This window comes from Heterocephalus glaber, unplaced genomic scaffold, assembly GCF_053883595.1.
Source record: "Heterocephalus glaber isolate CG9 unplaced genomic scaffold, H.glaber_assembly_v1.0 deba00001732, whole genome shotgun sequence".
NCBI classification, from domain to species: Eukaryota; Metazoa; Chordata; class Mammalia; order Rodentia; family Bathyergidae; genus Heterocephalus; species Heterocephalus glaber.
In genome coordinates, this window is record NW_028258443.1 from 199,001 (window position 1) to 206,568 (window position 7,568).

Consider the following 7,568-nt stretch of genomic DNA (forward strand, 5'->3'; position numbering starts at 1 on the left):
TGCATAGGGATATACAATTGTCTCTCCAGCATTTGTTGAAAGAACAAGACTCGCTTTTCTATTTTCTTGGCATCTTTAAGGAAAAAAATTAGTTTAAATGGAAAGATTTACTTTTGTACACTCAATTCTATTCTAATGTTTTGTGTGTTTATTCTTATAATAGTACAACACTGTCTTGATTGTGGTAGGTATGTATTAAATTTTTGAATGGGGAAATGTTAATCCTCCTACTTTATTCTTATTTTTTCAACTTGTTTTGACTAGCCTAGCACACCATAATTTCTATATGAATGTAAAGCATCTATTTATCAATCTATAAAAACATAGGTGAGCTTTTAAGAGTGTTTCCTTGAAATTTTAAATCAGTTTAGAGATTATTGCCATTTTTAACAGTAGTAAGTCTTCCAACTCATGAGTATGTGATAGTATCAACTTTCTTTAGATCCTATCTCATTTCTTACAACGATGTGGTTTTGAGTGTCCAAGCCTTTGACCTTCTGGGTAATTTATTCCTAAATGTTTTATACTTTTTAATACTGTTATAACTTGAATTTTATTAATTTCATTTGTAATCTAATAAATTGTTAACTTATAAATTTCTATGTTAACTAATAAATTGTTATCATAGAGACATACAGTTAACTTTTGTATGATGACTTTGTTTCTTACAACCTTGATGAACGTCTTCATTTACTTTATTAGGAAAATAGATGTGCTTCAGGATTTATAAATGCATATAAGCTTGTGTTCTCTGTTAAGTACATATCTGTCTATTTCTTTCTTTCCTGTCTCCATGCCTTCTGTTTCTTTTCCTTCACTAATCATGTTTACTAGAATCAACAAATACAATAAAAGTGGTAAGTGAGATATATCCTTGTCCTGTTTCTGACCCTAGGGGAGTGTTGAGTTTTCTACCATTAAGAGTGATGTTCAGCCGGGGATTTAGCTCAATGGTTTTGCTGCCTGCTGAGCAAGTGCAAGGACCCAAGTTTGATCCCGGTACCAAAAAAAAAAAAGAGTGATGTTCAATGTGGAGATATTGTAGATGTCTTTTATCATATCCAGGAATTTCACTTGTATTTAGTTTTTTAAAGGATATAGGATTTTTAAAAATACTTTGTTGTGTCTCGTGATGCTTATAAGGTTTTTGTCTATTATTCCATTGATTTTAGATATAAAAATAATGATTCATACCTTAAATCTTAATTTGTTATGTTGTGTAGTCTTAATTCTTTTCTTGGTACATTTTAGGTATACAATACATTTACATTTATCATTGGGTGCTTGTACCTGTACATGATGTATCTTAGTTCTTATTTTTCCCCATTGCCTATGCACCCTTCACCCCCTCCACCCTTCCCTATTTACATAGATTTTGTTTCCATTTTTTTTCTTTTCTCATAATTTTTCCTTTCCCTTCTTGCCTTTCCCCTTTCCCTCCCACCACCCTTATACCTTTGGATCTTCTCCTATTTCAAATTATCCATTATTTGGTTTTGTTCCCAAATTAGAGAATTTTTCTTGCTTTAAAATACTATACAAAAAATACACCATGTATATCTTAACAGATCCACAAATGATCCAAATTAAATGTTTTTTCTATATTTCAATAATTGGAGTTGCTAGGATAATCCAGTTAGAGTCATCTTTATTGATTACTTTGACCTAACCTTATTTCCCACAAACTCTATAATTTAAGGACTTTGCTTTGTGTAAAGTCCTTAAATATCTGAGATTTCATAAATATCAGATTTCTTTCTCCTGTTTTGTTATAATGTTAAACACAGAGTAGCCAGGGTCACTTTCTGGCAGTCCTAGTAATCAATGTTTCAAATTTCCTAAATATCTCAATTTATAATACCAAATCTGCCACAAAGAACATAGTCAATAATATTTATAAATCCATATTTATTTTTCTGAATTCATCTTTTTACTTCTTTTTTTTTTTTGGTACCGGGGATCAAACTCGTGACCTTGCACTTGTGAGGCAGGCGACAGAACCACTGAGCTAAATCCCTGGCCCTCTTCTTTTTACTTCTAAGACCAGAGTGCTGTATAATAGATTAAATAATTTTTAAATTAGGAAGGTATCTAGGAAAGGTATTTTCCCATTTCTTTTACAGCCATCCCCAATATTCACCTACATAGACACATCCCCACTTCCCACACCCATTTTTCCTCATGGTGGGAAAAACGATTTGAAGATATATCTCTTACCTAAAGAAATTTCCATTGTGAAAAAGTAGGAACAGGGCAAGACACCCAACAAACAATATGATGAAGACAAGATATAGGAACACACCAAAAACAAAACAAAACAAAACAAAAAAAACCTTGGTAGAAAAAATAATTTAACAGCTATGTTAAATAACCACAATATTTCTACAAAGTGACAAACTTCTACAGATCTACTCTTCTTGGACAAAACTTCAACAATCTTTGCCTTAAGCCCCTAGAAGGAAATTATTTAAAATGTTAGTCTGATAACATTAAGCAGTGATTTAAAATTGACAGTGAAATACAGTTTTCAAAGTATAGACACTAGATGACTCTTTAATACAACAAGCCATTCCAGACCACTGGCCTCATAATAAATATTGAGACCTATACTACTGATATGCAGAATTTATTAAGCTTTGCACATGTAATAGAGCAGTTTCATTTGCATCTAAAATGCTAACAAAAGCTCTAACAATCAAGAATGGCAGCACATCATTTTATAACAATCAACATTGTAGCTTTTCAAATTTGGTTTTCAGAAGAATTTATCATGAAGTAAGTCTAGTCGTGCTTTTAAAAATTGCTTTAGGTCACTCTCCAAGCTTGGCAGTTAACATTTAGCATAAACAAGAAAACAATCACAATTTGATAAATAACAGGTAGGCCATAAACATACAGCATAAGGAAATGGTGCGGTAAGTCAGTAGTTATTCAGTTACTAGAGTACCTTGGCCTCCATGCAGAGGGTTTGATTCACTAGCCTGGACACCCAGTTTTCAAAGTAAGAGCAATGTCTACAGTATCATTTCCAACATTGCAAACAGGCAGAGAATGAGGAATTCATTTTTTTTTTTTGGTATGGGGGATCAAACTTGGGACCTTGTGGTTGCGAGGCAGGTGGCAGAACCACTGAGCTAAATAGGAATTCATTTTTATTAATAAATTACACCCTCAGGAGTTAGAGTCAACACCTTAGTATAAAAATGTTCAAGTTATATCAGTCATAACTGTGTGCTTATTTTAAAAGGTGCTAAATGTATTAAATGGAGACACCAATGCTTCCCCTAATGCGATTGATCTTACCATGTTTACAGCTATCAAGACCTAAAACTTCAGATGTTTGAACTGAACATTGATGAGCACTCTTATATTTCAACCTGATACACTAGACTCTGTTATTTGGTCAACTGTCCATTTAGTCTGAAATTAAAATTTTAATATTGTCAAAAGCTGATATAAGTGGCATAATAAAAAACATGCTGAAATGGTTATAGTCACAAATGGCAGTTAACAAGGATATGGGGAGATCCCACTCCCAAGTCACTCAGTAGTTGGAATTACTGTATATACTGTCACAAATTGGATTTAAAGCTGTTTACTTTAGTCTGACATCTTCACACACCCAAGATATGTACCTTATACAAATACAGTGTTTATTCAAAAACAAATTTTTTGTAGCTGTTAAGTTCTTCCCTTGAATGTAAATAAAATAGCACAGAAACTTTTAATAACCAGGACTCAGAAAATTAAAAAGAATAATTTGAGTTAGGAATCAAATATACAGAGTCAAAGGAAAAAAAATCATCTAGAAGACAAAAATCCAAGTAGCATCTCAGATGCAGAACAATTTTGTAATGTAGGAAAGCCACTGTGATCACCTGCAGCTTCTCAGATCATTGTAGTAAATGTCTCCAGGTACTACCTCTTGTCTGTATAATAGTATTTCCCTAAATAAAGGTCCTTGAATGCACATTCAGCATGTTTCCTGGGAGTAGAAATGAAGATATTTTCATTTTGTTTAGTTCAAACTATTTGGTCAAAGAAATATGTAAAGCTAAATAAAAGCAAATCTGGTAGAAACCCATAGCAATGAATGTTGACAAGATGTGCGTGGATCTTGCTTACAGCATCTGGCAGTGGGTAGTGGAACAAAGGTAGCAATCTCACAGGCTCTTCTGTGTCTGTTCTGGAGGTGGCTCCATGGTGGTGGCACTAGCATTTGCAGTTGAATTCAAGACTTATCCAAAATCACCACCAGCAGGCTTGGTTCCCCCTACTTTAGACTTTAAGTTTTTGACCTTTTCTTCAAATGACTTGAAAGTTGAGAAATTTTTTATGTCTTCCAGCTTTTTGGTGATAACAGAGCCAACAGATGAAAAGGCCCCTGAAGCCTTCTGTCTGGCCTGAGATAAGGTTTCAGAGGTCGCCTTGTATGTGGACGTGGCTGTCACATCCTGCTACCCTTTGCCAATGTTCTGCTTTAGCTCCTGTAGTGAACCAATCACAAGTTTCTGCTTGATCTCTGCTAGATGCTTCTCTTTTACTGCTAACACTTGAAACAGAGTTTGTATTTCTTCTTCCACCTTTGCCAGCTCTCTTCTCAGCTCATCCTGCTCCTCTTGCAAGAGCACCTCAGTGGTGATGAGTGTGGCTGCAGCATCTTCTCCTTCCTCAGGTACTGGGTCTGTCCTCAGCAAACCAAGTTTCTCAGCAGGGGATCTGGGTGGAGATGAATTCCCACTAGGGGGCAGGAAGAGGTACTTTTTGTTGCTCCTGCATTGAAATCGAATGGGGACTGGTAGTCTTCATATAATTTTGTGTCTCTGTGATCCACCATCCCAGGCAGAGGCAGAATCATGGCTTTATGGATGCCTGAGCTCCCTCCACAGTCACTCACCCCTTTGGCCTTCTTCCTTTTTTCCAATTATTCATTTTAATCATTTAAATCCTTACTTACACTTTCAGTGTCTCACACTAGAGAAACTATTCTGTATTTACACATGTGTGTCCTATTTATCTCACTTAAGAGTATGGCCTCAATATGCATCCATTTAGCTATAAATGTCTCTAGTTTCTCATTCTTTATGGCTGAGTACTTCATTTTATTAAAAACCCACATCTTCTTTATCCAGTTTCCATTTTATGGGTATTTGGGCTGTTTCCAAGCTTTAGCTATTACAAACTGTGCTGCTATAAACATGGGTGCCCATATATCACTGTGGTATGATTCTTTTAATACTTTTAGGAAGACACCTAGCAGAGGAATAGCTGGGTCAAATGGGACTTCTAGCCCTAGTTCTTTGAGGCACCTCAATAATGATTTCCACACTGGTTGCACCAGTTTACACTCCCACCAGCAATGGAGTATAGGGTTCCTTTCTCTCCACAAACCCTCCAGTATTTGTTATTGGTTGATTTTTTTTATTTTTTTTTATTGGTTGATTTCTTGATAGCAGCCATTGCATCTGGGGTGAGGTAGAATCTCAGTGTTGTTTTCATTTGCATCTCAAATGAACAGTGATGTTGAACAATTTTTCATATATTTATTTGCTACTTTTACTTCCTGGTAGGAGAAATGTCTGTTCATTGTGGATACCCATTTTTGAATTGGGTCTTTGAATTTGGGGTGTTCGGATTTTTTTCAGTTCTTTATATATTCTGGATAGTAGACCTTTGTCTGAGGTACAGCTGCTAAAATTTTTTCCCAGATTGTAGGTTGTCTCTTAGCTCTGGTGGCGGTTTCTCTTGTAGTGCAGAAGCTTTTAAATAAGATGAGATCCCAGTTGTTGATTCTCTGTGCTAGTTCCCATGCTACTGAGGTTCTGTTCATAAAGTCTTTTCCTATGTCAATATTTTTAAGAATTCTACCTAACTCATCTTCCAGCAAGTTTAGTGTTTCTGTCTTAATATTTAGATCTTTAATTCACTGTGATCTTAGTATAGTGCATGGTGATAGTTATGGGTCTAGTTTTAATCTTTGGCAGGTTGAAATCCAGTTTTTCCAACACCACTTATTCAATAGGCTATCTTTCCTCCAATGAGGGTGCTTGGCTCCTTTGTCAAAGATGAGGTGGTTGAGTATATCTGAAGTTGTTTCTGCATCTTCTAATCTATTCCACAGATCCTTGGGGCTGTTTCTTTGCCAGCACCATGATGTTTTTATCACAGTAGCTTTGTAGTAAAGCTTCACGTTGGGTATTGTGATACGCCCAGCCATGTCTCTGTTGCCCAGAATTGCTTTTGCTATTCTAGGTCTCTTCTGGTTCCAAATGAATTTTTTGATTCTCTAGCTCTGTGAAGTATATTGTTGGAATTTCAATTGACATTGAATTAAATCTATATAACAGTTTTGGAAATATGACCATTTTCACTATATTGATTCTTCCTATCCAGGAACAAGGGATGTCTTTCCATTTTCTTATATCCTGCTCAATCTCCTTTTTCAGAGTGCTGTAGTTTTCAGTGTAGAGGTCTTTTGCTTCCTTTCTTAGATGGATTCATAGACATTGCATTTTTTTGGATGCTATTACAAAAGGAATTGTTTCCCTAATTTCTCACTCAATGAGTCTGCTATTTGTGTATAAGAAGGCTATTGTTTTTTGAGTGCTGACATATCCAGCTACTCTAATGAATTTGTCAATTAAGTGTAGAAGTCTTTTGGCTGAGTTTTTTGGGATGTCTATGTAAAGTATCACATCATCAACAAATAATGAGAGTTTAACTTCTTCCTTTCCTATCTTTATTCCTTTTATTTCTTTCTCTCTTCTAATTGCTGTGGCTAATATTTCCAGAACTATATTGAACAAGAGTGGTGATAGTGGGCATCCTTGTCTTGTTCCTGATTTTAGCATGAAAGTTTTCAGTTTTTGATCATTTAGTATGATGTTGGCTATTGGTTTTTCATAGATAGCCTTAATCAGGTCGAGATAAAGAACTTCTATTCCAATTTTCTGTAGGGTTTTTATCATGAATGGGTGTTGGGTTTTGTCGAATGCCTTTTCTGCATAGATTGAGATGATCATATGGTATTTGTCCTTGACTCTGTTAATATATTTTATTATATTTTTTGATTTACAAATGTTAAACCATCCTTGCATCCCTGGAATAAAGCCAACTTGGTCAGGGTGTATGATCTTCTTGATAACCCTCTGTATTCTGTTTGCCAATATCTTGTTGAAGATTTTTGCATCTATGTTCATTAGGGAGATTGGCCTGTAGTTCTCTTTTTGGATTGGGTCTTTCCCTGGTTTTGGGGTTGCTTCCAGGAATGAGTTTGGAAGCCTTGCTTCTCTTTCAATTTCCTTGATGAGTTTAAAGAGTAATGGCATTAGTTCTTCTTTAAATGTCTTGTAGAATCCAGCCATGAAGCCATCAGGACCTGGACTTTTCTTTGTTGGTAAATTTTTTATTACATTTTCAATTTCACTCATTGTAATTGGGGTGTTTAGAATTTCTATATCTTCTTCATTTAACTTTGGCAATTCATATGTATCTAGGAATCTGTCCATGTCTTCCGTGTTTTGCATTTTATTAGAGTACAGATTCTTGAAGTAGGTATTGATGATGCT

General features: G+C 35.2%; 1 pseudogene; it reads right to left on the reverse strand.

The window, feature by feature from the left end:
- Positions 1–4,163: 4,163 nt before the first annotated feature.
- On the reverse strand, positions 4,164–4,858 carry LOC101706670 (tumor protein D52 pseudogene; annotated as a pseudogene).
- Positions 4,859–7,568: the final 2,710 nt, after the last annotated feature.